We start from the raw sequence: 15157 nt of genomic DNA, 5'->3' as shown, positions 1-15157 counted from the left end.
AGAGGTGCTCTTTCCCTGTAATTATTACTATTCTGCCAACGGTTATCATACGGGTGGTGTCTGTTTTGGTCACGATTTGTGTTGTGAGAATTGCCTTGTCGTATCCAGTTATTATTTCTTTCATCACGGAATTGCGACGGATGTGACCTGTAATTGTTGTGTTCCTGTTTTCGCATTCCACGATTGTCAGTGTCAATTTCTAATTTTTGTAAGAGGCCCTGAAAAGCTTCAATGTCGTCTTTGCAACGTCCTGCCAAAATGTCATAAATGTTCGGGTAATTTGATTAAGCAAATGCGGATGAGTTCCGAGGGGCTGTATGGGTTTGACAGGTACTGATTCTTGTGCAACATGTCTTCAAAATATTTCACAAGACTGGAAAATTCAGATTGTTCGAAATGTTTCATCATTATGATGCTATGTTTTACTCGGTCTTGTGTAGCTTGAGACCAATATGCTGAGAGGAAGGCACGATAAAATTCTCCTTCACTGTGGCAATCGTGAATGACTGATCGCATTCTTACAGCTGGTTCATTCTCTAAATAGCCACACACAAATTCTAATCTGTGCTCTAATGACCAGTTGGGAGGAAAACAATGAGAGAATTGATGAAGCCACACTTGTGGATGAATGTCGTTGCCAGAATTCTTAAATGTTTTGAATGTACATGTAGTAATAGAGAGCTTATAGTCAAAATCATCATGTTGGCGAGTCACATATCGGTCATTGTTTTTCGTTTCGGCGGTTCCATCTCAAAATTCGGTGTACCTTGCAAATTTCTTGCATAATTTCTGAAGTACCCCGTGTTATTATTTAGTGGCTGTTCCGTATTTCTATGTCCCTCTTCCCGTATTGGAGTGCGAGTGTCCTCTGAAATATGTAATTCTTGTATTACCTGTGTCAGCTGATCTTGTACTTCCCGGATTTCTCTTTGGTGTTGTGTATTAATTTGATTCTGATTTTGTTTGAATTTCCTAATTTGTTCACACTCTTCTGTGTCATTAAAGACTACCGGTTATGTGTCATTCAGATTATCATCTACCTTCGTAGATAAATTATTTAGTTGATCTGGAAGTTCAACTACTTTCTCTGATAATGAAGTAATTTCCTCCGTGTGTCTTTCTGAACTAATTTTCAGAGTATCTACTGTGTCGTTTAAGTTTTCCTGAGTTTTTTCAAGTTGCGTAACCGAGTCGGTAGATGCAACTGAGTCAATTTTAGCTTGCAATGTCAATTTTAGCTTGCAATGTCAATTTTAGCTTGCAATGTCAATTTTAGCTTGCAATGTCAATTTTAGCTTGCAATGTCAATTTTAGCTTGCAATGTCAATTTTAGCTTGCAATGTCAATTTTAGCTTGCAATGTCAATTTTAGCTTGCAATGTCAATTTTAGCTTGCAATGTCAATTTTAGCTTGCAATGTCAATTTTAGCTTGCAATGTCAATTTTAGCTTGCAATGTCAATTTTAGCTTGCAATGTCAATTTTAGCTTGCAATGTCAATTTTAGCTTGCAATGTCAATTTTAGCTTGCAATGTCAATTTTAGCTTGCAATGTCAATTTTAGCTTGCAATGTCAATTTTAGCTTGCAATGTCAATTTTAGCTTGCAATGTCAATTTTAGCTTGCAATGTCAATTTTAGCTTGCAATGTCAATTTTAGCTTGCAATGTCAATTTTAGCTTGCAATGTCAATTTTAGCTTGCAATGTCAATTTTAGCTTGCAATGTCAATTTTAGCTTGCAATGTCAATTTTAGCTTGCAATGTCAATTTTAGCTTGCAATGTCAATTTTAGCTTGCAATGTCAATTTTAGCTTGCAATGTCAATTTTAGCTTGCAATGTCAATTTTAGCTTGCAATGTCAATTTTAGCTTGCAATGTCAATTTTAGCTTGCAATGTCAATTTTAGCTTGCAATGTCAATTTTAGCTTGCAATGTCAATTTTAGCTTGCAATGTCAATTTTAGCTTGCAATGTCAATTTTAGCTTGCAATGTCAATTTTAGCTTGCAATGTCAATTTTAGCTTGTCATTTTCATGAACAATAGTTTGCTGTTCTTTTATCTGCTTCGTGATTCTGTAATGCATTTTCATGCCGCAAAAAATAGTTTGAAAATGCTCACAAATTTGTGTTTCTACATCATTTCGGACTTTTGACATTTCGATTCAATGTTATGTAACTCAGTAGTTAAATCTTCACATGTCTGTTCAAGCATGTTGTCTAACTTTTGAAGCTTCTGCTGTGTTTCTCTGATTTTGTTCCATTTGTTACATTAATTGCAATAATAATGTATTAGTGTCTGGAATCTGTTTCTCTATGCTTTTTGGCAGTGCATTTTCACCAGCAACATTCACATTTTGACAAGCAGAAAATGTGTCTTGACTCATTTGAGAAAACGGTGAGGACCAAAAACCTAAGTCTACAGTATTTGCAATATTGTGTTCTGCCATTTCGAATTCCTGAGGCGATCTGTTACGATCGATCGATAATGCTTCCCTGTTCACTACTTGTTTCATTGTGTACACCATTATTTGCTGCCCACTCCATTTCCCTATGCACAGTTACCAAATTACTACTTCGAATGTCTGTTAATTCATTACACAGTGGTGCTGATAAGCTACGCTCATTGTCACTATTATTTCTCAGTTTACTTTGGAGTCTAGTGTTAAGTTTTTCACACGCCATTGTCACAATATTTCACACGATAACACAGAAAAGCACAATTTGAAGAGCAAAAATAAGAACACATTAACATAGCACTGAAAATAATATCTAGTTAATTGCAAGCGCAGCTGCGAAATACTTGGTGCAAACCTACATGCATGCCACAACTGTTTTACTGTACAACGATGAAAGACTGCAACTACAAAGGAGATTCTCTCTACAATTACATGCTAGCAATAAACAATAGCTACACTAATTACACAAACTACAAGTAAAAATCAGAAGATTCCAGTGAGGTATCCTGGCATGGTCGCCATATGAAATGCCCCCTTAGAAAAATTATACATGACTGTGCTTAAACTGACACACACTATTTTTAGCGCAACGCAATCTGACATTCAGTAATCTCTACAAAGAATGGCCCCGACTAACATTAACGTATACCTTTCACAAATCACTTACCTCACAAAAATCTTCGTTACTCGAACTACTGCAATTCAGCGAGCGCCACTACTGCCAACTAAATAAAAAGATTCAAACTACTGAAGGCACTAACTACTGATAGGCATAGTTAGCAAATGAAAGATTTTGATAGAGAACAAACAATGTATTTACCTTAATAGTGTCGAAAAGTCATAATATACACAGAAGTTCGTGACATCCAGTCTCACAAATTTCAAAACTCCGCCATTTCTCTCCCCGCATCCACCACTGCTGGCGGCTCACCTCCAACTGCGCAACACTATGCGCTGTTAAGTCAACTGCCCAACACTACAATGGCGAATATTACAACAATGCTAACCAGCCACAGACTGCACACAGCACAGCCAGTGATTTTCATACAGAGCGCTACGTGGCGTTACCAATAAGAAAACCTAAACAGCCTACTTACAATTTCACCATAATGGTTCAGCGTGGCAGGGTCTTAAAACAGCTATCGCCAGCACAGCATATGTAACCATATCATCAGTTCGTGTAAACAAATGGTTCAAATGGCTCTGAGCACTATGGGACTTAACTTCTGAGGTCATCAGTCCCCTTGAACGTAGAACTACTTACACCTAACTAACCTAAGGACATCATACACATCAATGCCCGAGGCAGGATTCGAACCTGTGACCGTAGCGGTCGCTCGGTGCCAGACTGGAGCGCCTAGAGCGGCTCGGCCACCACTGCCGGTCTTCCTGTAAACAGCATAATGTTTCTGTTTACGACTCTCGCTCCTCAGCCATGGCTCGGTAGCCGTAGATTGTCATGACAGTGCGTATGACTACAGCAGCTCCTGTACGTGAGACGAAACAAGATGGGTGCCAGCCAGCGTGATATACACACATCTATTCTGTACTAAGAATTATGTGAATTTAGGTAAAATAATCATGAACTGACATCAAAGAGCGCCATATTCTCAAAAGCATACCGCAAACAAACTTTACAATTCTGTAAAGACACTTCAAAGATTGAAAGTACTAGATTCAAAAGCAGCTGTAACATTGTTCTTGTAATGCGGAACTAGAAAACTGATAAATTTTATCAGTGTACTTCAAGAGAGGTAGAAACTTGAATTTACCATACCGAAAGCGAATAAAGTAATGTATGATGCTGTAGCCGGTTTCTAAGCACTACCGACTTACCAACCTACCTGCAATACGCGACCGCCACCAATAGACATTGCCGGCTAACCTAACATTCAAAACCAAACTTCGTCACTGAATGTAAATGTGAGTGCTGTTTCTGGATTCCTTGTACGTGGTGATGTCTGCTCAACAACATAGATAGCAGATTCCTTCTCCACACTGCATAGCCTCGAATGTAACTCTCCAACGCAGAACACTAGCATGTCAGTGGCAGTAGTAATGGCTGACTTTCTTCCAACAAAGAAGCCACGAGGCTTGCAACCTACGAACAATTGCTACTCGACGAGAGGGTCACAACCCAGCAGTGCCAATACAAACTCATTATAATAACCGTGCTTCACGACTGCAGGTAAAATGTAATAGCGGAACGCATGGACGTCCATTAGACACAGGCTGCCTTTCTCAGAAAACAGTTCCACCAAGAGGAGTCCAACCGACCTGTAAGGGCACAAAGGTTCGAACGTAAAGTGATAATGGTCAATATTCTTTCAAACCAGAAGGGCTGGAACCAGTAAACGATTGCCATTTGTCGAAAGCAAAATTTACAATGGAGACGTACATTTGAGTCAGTAAAAAGACAGGGTGTTACAGTGCTTGTGCAGATTAGCTGAAACTAATAATATACAGGCGTAAAGTTGAGCAAAAATAAATCTCTATCTTCTAGAAAAACAGTATGAGATGAAACGAAAGTGCAGACTGAACGCACATATAGTCACAAAGCTATGCAAACCATATATCGAACGAAGAACTCGCATAAGATTGTCAAATTACGAGGAGTTAGCCAGTACTTGCATGTCAAAGCTACACTCCAGTACTGCCAATAGATGGATTAAAGTAGGAAAAGTGTTCGTTGCTTCCAAACTTACTAGTCCTAAGTGGTGTGAGGGAGGGAGGGGGGGAGGGGGCAGAGTGACACAGCTACAGAGTCCCTATCACATCACCTAAAACCCATTCCTGTTTTCTATCTGATGAGGGTACAAACGGTTACGAAGGCTAGGGATATTTTTGTTGCTTTACTGTCCATTATGCTTCCACTTTGTTTTCTGAAGCGATAACCCTTCTAAAATAGTCAAAAATGACTGAGCAATATGGGATTTAACATCTTAGGTCATCAGTCCCCTAGAACATAAAACTACTTGAAAGTAACCAACCTAAGGACATCACACACATCCATGCCCGAGGCAGGTTTCGAACCTGCGACCGTAGCGGTCGCGCGGTTCCAGACTGAAGCTTCTTTGGTAGAATACCGCAACGCCAGCCAACCTCCCCTCCCCAATCCTTCCTCCCTGCCTAGTTCCTTTTAAGCCTAAAACCCTTGACTGCAGCCTCAAAGTGACACGCCATGCTTCAAGGCATTCGTTGCGTAGTTAAGGTTGGGACCAGCTTTCATGTTCTGCGTCCCTGGATACCGTTTGGCAGAAAGCCCATCTCCTCTCTCCTTGCTATGCTTCTCCTCTTCCGACTCGTGTTCATTCACAAAATGATAAATGTAGTTTAGGCATTCAATTCTGTCGGAACACTTACTGACAGCACATCAGTTGTTGAGCCAACAGAAGTGCGAAAAGGAACAATAAAACTTCCTGTAGATATGTTTCGAAATATGACGTACGGTAGAGGAAGATCATGAATGAAAAGCACCATGAAATCTGGTTTCGCAGGACGACAGAGCGGATTGGGATGTGGTTGTGGAAAGGGCCAAGATCAGTTACTGTTAGTTGCAGAAAACACACAAACTTTATTTGCTAAAAACCGGTTAACACAAAGTAATAGTGTAGAGCAAAAGGAAACTGGTGCTTTTCATGTATTATAATGTTGTTCTACCAAGAACCGACGGAAGATTCTTTTAACATAAAGATTATGAAGTTCGGTAGTCACACCATCGTCACACCGTTACAAATAACAATAGAAAGTAAAAAGTAAAAATGAAATAAGATAGGCGAGAGGAAACTGATCGAGCAGTAATACAAAAACAGATTGTAGGTAAATTAAAGGAGAAAACAAAGTATGCCCATCGATGTTATTTACGGGAATAAATTTCGAAAATACCTGGCTGGGTGGAGTATCTAAGTACGCCAGTTCCAACAATGGTAGTTGCGCTGATTACTGTTAGGGTTGCTGCCACGTGACCGCTTTGCTGAATTCCTTGACGATCAGTATGTCACACAATGTCGAGTGTGCAATCAGCGTGCTGAAATCCAAAATGAACGTTGGCAGCCAGCCTGACATTGTTAAACAGTATACTAGCGGCATTGTTTTAGGAGTGTAGTGACGAGGCGTAAAGCAGCAGGTGGGTACTCCAAGCTAGCCACGCGTAATGAAAGAAACCCCAACACGGCAGGGCCTGCCAGTACAGAGAGACGGAGGCTTGTTGGCGAGTTTCTGAAGCCGGCACTTCAGTACTTACTATGAATCCAGCGGCCTGCACTCATTGAGCTGTCTGTACCTACACGGCCTTCTTGTAGTAGCCCGTGGTATGTTGCTGCCTGTCCGCCAGTACTACTGCGGCTCCAGACACCCAACCAGAGGCCGCCGAGCGTGGAATGAGCACCAGTCGTCTGCAGCAGTCAGCCAGACGCCCTGGCGAGCAAATTCCAGTTACACTGTCATGCGCTGGCTACGGACAGTCTCCTTTTATCTGTCAAGAAACCGTATGGGATGGTCTGTGTGCTGTCACCATATGACCAAATAAATAGTCGTTGGTTAATCATAACTGTTTCTTATTGTGTTGGGAATTAGAACACAACTTGTGACGAAGAGCTTTCGTGTGATCTGTATCGGTGATTTTTTTTTAACTTCTCCACGGAGGCGGTACTGGAATCACTCGTTCACGACCACGACCACCTGATTACTATGGCTGAGCAAACCTCCCCAACGTCAGTAGGACTTGTTTAGAGTACGTGTTTGTGCTACGCTGGCTGTACACACGCGGTTACTGTCGGAAGTGTGCAAGTGCGTTAGACTTGGCGTAAAGTGTCTATATAAGCCCCTACGTGGAATCTTGTGTACGTGGTTGTCCCACCGTTGGAGTAGGTGCCCTATAGCATGCCACTGCATGACGACGGCGACGGAGGGTGGAGGTTGTGGAATCGTATCAAGAGTGTGGCAAGGAATGGACTATTCGCTATAAAATGTCACAATTCAGTTTAGGCATGCCACGCGTTCATTGCAGGGTACTGTATATACATGGTGCAGCATTTGGCACAACCCAACACACAGATACATAGAGACTGTACAATCATTAACACGTACTCGTGACCGATTCTTTAGACTTCATCGCGATTCGATTGCATGTTACTGCTTTGTCTTTTAATTTTCAACAAACTGTTCTTTAGACGTCTGTGACCGCCGCGTTCGGCATACGTACGCCAGCATCGGACGCTCCAGCTTGACTCACTGTCGGCACCCAACAGGGTTCTTGGGCTGCCGGTCACCAAGTACACTCGATGTGTCAGGGCCCGACATTTGCTCCGCTTTCGCATATGGTAGAGTTTGGCCTTGGCCTTGGCCGATGGGACGCGGACACTCAATTCCACGTCGCCTGGCTGTCATACGAACATCGCCACCTCATTCAGCATTAGGTGAGTCCCTTCCGTAGTACTCAAAGTTGGCTGCCACTGTGCAACATTGCCATAATCTTATGCGTCGAATATTCTGTGCTGCATGTGTTTGGATAAGCCCGTGGCTACGCTGACTGCGTCACAGATGTGGCCGCCGCCGTTCCGCCGCACTAAGAGTCTGCTGAACATCGGCGGTGCTTCTGAAAATCGGCTTCGCCAGCACTTCGTTGCATTTGGAGTGGCGAACCGAGACATTTGTATGGCTTTGTTTCATTGTGGAGTTTTCCCCGTGCGTTCCAGTTGTCAGTTGGCACCCCTCGCGCGAGCTAGAAATGGGAAAAAACTGACCGGTTAAGAGAGATACCGGCAAAATAATTGGTACAGGATTACGGAGACATTAATGTACCCGCTTCCGTGTGTCGTGGTTCGAGGTACGTGTGAGCGCGCGCAGTGTGCAAAACTTGGACCCACCTGGGCCGTGCGGCAGTTTTTCGGTGTCGCTGCGACATCCAGTGTATTGCTGGATGGCACCAACCCTAGTCCGGAAATACTTTTCCGAGGTGACGATGCAGTGAAGTGCTGTTAAATTTGCCTTAAGAGTCTGATGATATGTCTGCAATTTCTATGAAATAATAAAGCAGGAAGGAAACTAGTGAAAATAATAAAATAAAAATTTTACGATAGTTCATTCACAATATATAGCAAAAACAGAAAGTAGCTCATCTGCCGCCTGTGTATACTTAATATGCCTTTATCTGCGTGTTGAACTTGAAAACGGACAAATCAACACAAAAAGCAATTGTTCAGGCTCAGCTATCAGCCTTTAGCACTGACTATTCGTAATACCCAAAGAGCAATACGATCCCCGATTGCGACATATTTTTTCAGCACAGATTTGAAAGCTCAATAGGAGAATACTGGTCATTTTTCTACTATTCGACAACTTGTAAGATTTCGAGAAAAGCAGCGAACTGTGGATGGTCCAAGTTTCTTTTTTCCTATTAAATTATTTCGGTTCTGTGTATAGGTATTGAAAGTGACTGTGTGAAAGTTTTTCAGTCTTAGATTTCTACGTTCACTATAGCAAATACTAGCAATAAAGAAACTGAAAACTGAGAACTTCAGAAACCGCTTAGTTTTAGCAGTTTCAGGCACCAGCTTAAACAGGAGTGGAAAACAGATATAACCGAAAATAGTTTCAGCGATAACGGTCATCCGTGTCACGAACCTGTATGGCTGTCCTTTGATGAAACGTGCAGCTGGTGTCGTCGTGTGCACCCGCGCCGCTGCCACTCGGGTAGAGTTCTGCCAGTGCCGTAAGCAGCCACGTCAGTCCTCTTGGGCTCGACTGGCGCAGCTTCCAGTGTTTGAACCGAAAGTCTCGCTTTATTATAGAAACTTGCAAATAATCCTGTGCCATCTCGATTGTTCGACACCTTCATCCGCTTCCACGCTGACTAGGAAGTTAGTCAGGGGGCCAGTCAGTGTGAAGGCCCGTCCTTCGAAGAGTTTTAAGCATCGCTCAGTCTCCAGAGGTCTCCCGCGCGGCGGAGCACGGGATCGAAGTCTGGGGGGGACACTGCCATTGTGAGCCACAGCCTCAGCCTCAGCCTCAGAGTGCAGGGCATACAGACAGTGAAACGTGGCTGCACCTGGCAACCTCGGCGTCCGCAGCAGCACAGCGGCCGCACTTCCGCCGTGATGGACGCACTGGGTTAGCTTTCATCCACGGCGACTACGTTGAGCAGCATTCCCTGCCTTGTGGGAGCAGTGTTTTCACTGCGGGGCTGGTTGCTGCTTATCGCGCACTCGCTCACCTTTCCCCCCTGCCCTGGGGAGTCATTTGTCGTGTGCAGCGACTCCATGGGTGAATTGCAAGCACTCGACGACTATTTTTCTCGGGACCCTTTGGTGCGCGGTATTCACGATGCTGTTTTTGCTCTCGCAGAGTGTGGTCGTTCAGCGACGTTTGTGTGGACCCCGGGCCACATCGGCATTCCAGGAAACGAACGTGTCGATCGGTTGGCCAAGCAGGCCACCACTTTGCTACCCCTGGAGCTTGGTCTCGTGGTAAGAGACCTCCGGTCAGCCCTACATCGCAAGGTCCGCGATGTCTGGAGCTCTGAATGGTCTGTCTTGAACACGCCAAATAAGCTCCCCACGGTAAAGTCGTCCACGGCCGTACGGAACTCCTCCTTGAGGAGCAGGAGTAGGGACTCGGTTGTTCTCTGCCGTCTCCGAAATGGACACACGCGGTTGACCCACAGCTATCTCCTTCGCCGTGAGAACCCGTCCAAGTGTCGCTGTGATGCAGGGCTGACAGTGGTCCATCTTCTGATGCACCGCCCCGTTTTAGCCCTCTTGCAGCAGTCCTTTAATTTACCAGCTACACTTCCTTTAATTCTAGGTGACGATGCCTCTATAGCTGACTCAGTTTTACGTTTTATCCGTGCAGGTGGGTTTTATCACTTGCTCTAGTGTGGGCGCTCTCGCATGATTTCTCAGGCTACACCCACTCCAGCGACTTTTAATTGTGACGTGGGTACCAAAATAGTCTTTTATGGTAGCAAGTTGTGTTGGTACCTCTATCAACGCTTTCCAGCTGAAGGTTCTTCGTTTGTACTAGTGGTTGACCTTTTACCTGATCCATCAACCATTGTAGTCTGTTTTACTCTAGTCAACTATTTGCTCTGCTCATTTTAAGTGTCCTCTATTTAGTGTTATTGCGGTGTTCATTTTAGCTCTGTACCCCTTGGTGTTCCCTCCCCCTGGGTGCAGAGGTTACGCTTTTACTGTATAGGCCATTTACAAGTATGTCTGTTTGCGACAGCGGACTGATGAACTCGATATTTAGCCCCCGTCAAACCCCAAAACCAACCAACGTCCGCCGCGTCACGTCCCACTTGCTTTTCTGCATCTGGAGCTGGCGGAGCTGCGTGCCCCAGGCGGTGGGGGTCGTGTCGCAAGAAAGCCCACACTGTCGCTTCGCCGTTCTCAGCCTTCCTCCGACCAAATGGACGTGGACGTTCGTTCTGTTTCGCCGCTGTCTGCAGGTTGGAATGAGCTTTTCATCGAAGTGTCTGTGCTGAACAAACAGTTCTCACCATAAGCGAACGCTGGAACAGCTGTTCCTCTCCACAGCTCCCAAACGTACACGTGGCTGGTCTCGCCACCGTTCCCTCCCGTCGACGGCCGTCTGGTGCGCTACCATCAACACGCATTCGCGTTCTTGGTCAGTCTACTGCCGCCACGGCGTACAGATCTGTTGTCAACCCTGTCACGTATTTGGCTGTTAACGATCCCAACACTGAAAATTTATTTGGGCCAGACGCTTTCGTTGCCTTCGAATTTTATGTCACTGGCTCTGTACGTCTTGCCAGCTCAGGTTCCACATCAAGCAAGGCTTAGATACCTTGTGCTCTGAATTTGGATTTGTTGAAGAGCGGTTAGGAAGTGCGAATAACTTCATGCTCAAACCTTCGGCTCGGCTGCATTTTTTGCGGGCACAGCCCATACCTCTGTGCTAACGCGAACACATTAAGCCTGCACTGGACAGGTTGACGTCACCAGGTGTCGTTCGACGTATATAAATGAGTGGGCTACGCCTCTAGCCACTTTCTTACAAACAGCTGTGTGGGTCATCCCCAACTTTGTGGAGACTTCAGTCACTGTAAACGCACTGTCTGTCTCGCTCGCTCGCTCACTCTCTCAGCCGTGCTAAGCAGCTGGAACTTTCTCAGAAGTCACAGAAGTTGAGTGAGGAAGGCATCATTGTTGAGCTGCATAATTCCTTTAACTCCAGAATAGGTGTGGTATAGACTATGCTGTATTCTAAGAAGAATAGACACCGCAGGAGATAATAGATGTGGAACAAAGGACTCGCAAGAACAATGGAGAGATTGAGAAGACTGCCACTTTTATTGTGACCTTCAATTCTCCAACGCTACATGCACACCATGGAAGGCTTCCTCCGACTTAGGGTTGGGTCATATGTTCCCAACACTATGCGATGCTTCAAATGCCAGCGTTTTGGCCACACAACACAGTCGCAGAGGCGAAGCGACTTGTGCCAATTGTGGAAAAGCAATGTGTCCTCGGAGTCTTTCGCGGCGGCATACATGAATAAAACGTTCTCGGTTTTCCAGCCGCGTCAGTTCGAATAAAATCCTCGAGCTATCGATGGCCATCTCCGCCACCGTCGTCAGAAGTTCACTGACTGCTGGTGCTGCTCCGGTTTCTCGCTTTATAGGCATGATGTCATCGGCAGCCAATCGGATCGATCCAATGTGGCGCGAGCGCTTAAGTCGACCCGGGCAGCTAGCGGAGCTGTTGCCGTGGCAGCACCGGTGACGTCAGGTGGCACCAGGGGCAGGCGACACGTTTGAAACTGCCGCTCCCGCGTCGTGCCTCTGTCTCTGCTTTCTTTCGACGTCCAACGCCCGACCCCATGCCCTGCTGAGTGTGTATCCCTGGTCCCTGTTGAAATTGTTGGTTAAACGAATCTCGGCCGCTTCCTTCATAACGGAGTCCCAATATGTAGACGCATAGGCCAACACTTTTGTATTTTCGAAATGTATTTTACGTCCGTTTTCTAGGCAATCCTCCGCTATGGCCGACTTGTCAAGCTCCCTTCGGCGCTTGTGCTCAGTACAACGCTCCGCAACCGTGCGAATTGTCTGTCCATTGTACATGCAGCCACATTCACAGGGTACGCCATACACACCGGACACTCGAAGAGCAGTGTCGTCCTTAACAGGGCGCAACATATCTGGTATCTTGGGGGCGGGCCGGAACACTGGTCTTAGCCCATGTTTCTGCAGCAGGCGTCCTAACTTACTGCTAGTTGCTCCACAGTATGGCAGGAATAAAGTCCGTTTGGCCTCTTCTAGTGATTCACCTGGTGTCTTTCGTCGGCGGCCCTTGAAAGCATTTGCGATGTCTCTTTCGTTGTATCCATTTTCCCCGGAAACACGTTTCTGCAATTCCATCACCCTGTACACAAGTAAGCTGTCCTGAGCACGTTGTTTCATAGAGCTAAGATTCTCTGACGAAGACCACCTACAGTCTGAATTGCAGAATTGCAGAATAACGAGGCGAGTGGTGTTCGTCTCTTAAAGTTTTGTGTGGTGTCCGGAATTCTTCTCAAAATACTGGGGGAGATATTAATGTGTCACAGACTGGCTGTGTCACGTATTGTTTCTAAGTCCTCATCCAGCCACGGTTATTTGTCCCCTTTTTAACAGCATTCTTACAGGTATTTTATCCGTGATTTTATTTAACTACCCGCTGTGTCCCGCTGGGGTTATATTATGAGCTTTTATGAACGTCACCTTCTTGGGTTTGCTTTGTTTCCTGTCGTGGTATCAAACGTAGTTTTCCAGTTAATTGATCTTCTTCCATAGGCTGTGAAAATCTTCGGTATAACATTAATGCAAGGATGTTGATGACCTAGCTGTTTAGCGCCCTCCACCATAAATCACCACCACCACCACCACCACCACCACCACCACCATCAATGGATGCGTCCCAGTATGAGGTGGTTCAGGTCGATCATGTAGATCGTTCCGAGAAACCTATCGCTTGAGTCCAAAACGCTAGACCCACATCAGCAGGACTATTTGCAGGTCGAAAGAAGCCCTGGCGATTGTTTATGCCGTCGGAAAATTTCATGTATTCTTATATGGTACGAAATTCCACTGTCACAGATCACAAACATTTCATTTCCATGTTTCACCCTTTGGCTGCCTTTCCTGACGCAGCTGCTCATCGCCTTCGGTGTTGAACGTTACTTTTCCTCGAAATACAATTAATAGATCCATTTCCGTCCTACATCGCAGCACCCAAATGCAGAGGGACTGTCTCCGCTGCTCGTACGGTCCAATCCGTGGCTTGACCAGGAAGAACTGTTCTCTTGTCAACTTGACACGGAAGCAAGACAGGCTGCTGGTTGTTTCCCCATTACCAGCTCCAGGATTGCACCAGCAGTAGCTGCAGACCTGGTTATACACGCAGTATGACACAACTGGACTGAAAGTTTGCCAGGATCAGGATCTGACGAGTTCTGGAACTTCCACACTTTATCTTCCGCTGTTGGTGTCACTTTGTCTTCTGCAGTGATGTCACCATGTGTTGAGAGTCCAGCACTGCTGCCAAACTAGGACCTCACCCTGTTACATCAAAGTCGTTGGGAGCCTATCACACAAAAAAATTGACATGTCAGTACACGTTCTGGCCTGGTACTGACAGCGATGTGCAGCGCCTAGTTGCAGCCTGTCGCCAGTGTTCCAATCAACAGGTAGAATAGTGTACTGTTTTTTTCCTCCTGTCCAGCTCCTGTACTACCTTAGTCCATACAGATTTTGCTGGATCTTTTTTGGAAGTATTTTGGCTGTTGGTTCCTGCCTTTCCTCTGTTCCTTATGCTGTTCGCTGTTAATATACCATGGGAGGTGTTACGATGGAGGCACTGTCAGCAATTTTTCGTATGGAAGCCGTACCTTGTACGGTACCGAGCGAGGTGTCGCAGTGGTTATCGCATTCGGGAGGACGACGATTCAATCCCGCGTCCGGCCATCCTGATTTAGGTTTCCCGTGATTTCCCTAAATCGCTCTAGGTAAATGCTGGGATGGTTTCTTTGAAAGGGCACGGCCGACTTCCTTCCCCATCATTCCCTAATCCAATGAGACCGATGACCTCGCTGTTTGGTCTCTCCTCCCAAACAACCCAATCCTTGTACAGTGGTTCTGGACAATGGTTCTAAATTTGTGGCTCAATCCTGTAAAGATACCTGCTCCCGCAATGGCGTCTGCCACCATCACAGTGTCTGCTCCGCATCCGTAATTCAATGGTGAGGCAGAACACCTTTCGCGACCATCCAAAATGCAATGCGCAAATGTCACGGAGTTACTGGGGGAAGAGGCTCGCACATTCTTTCTGAGTTCTTCCAGAATAAGTCCAGTCGGGCACAAGAGCCTGGCCAAACTCTTGCACAGCGTGCCGCTTCAGATGTTGCTCCATGACCAGCGCCCGCACATGCGTCCTGCAACAGGGCCGACTTCATAGCGACCTGCGATGGTAACTCGGGTCTGCGACTGAGGGTTTGGCTGACACATCACCTGCAGCCACTGTGGGAGCCTCGTGTTCGTAGTGTGCGTCAGCGAGTGCCTTGTGGTGCAGCACAACAATCAGGTGCGCTCTCAGGTGGGCCCTATCCTCTCGAGGTGGCCTGCCACACCAGCACGACTCCCACTGGCGTCGCTTTTCGTCGAGGGCACTGTGCTGCCGAGGCTGTACCCTCCCACCCTCCCAG

This window comes from Schistocerca piceifrons, chromosome 9 (genome assembly GCF_021461385.2).
Source record: "Schistocerca piceifrons isolate TAMUIC-IGC-003096 chromosome 9, iqSchPice1.1, whole genome shotgun sequence".
NCBI lineage: Eukaryota > Metazoa > Arthropoda > Insecta > Orthoptera > Acrididae > Schistocerca > Schistocerca piceifrons.
This window is presented reverse-complemented; position numbering follows the sequence as displayed.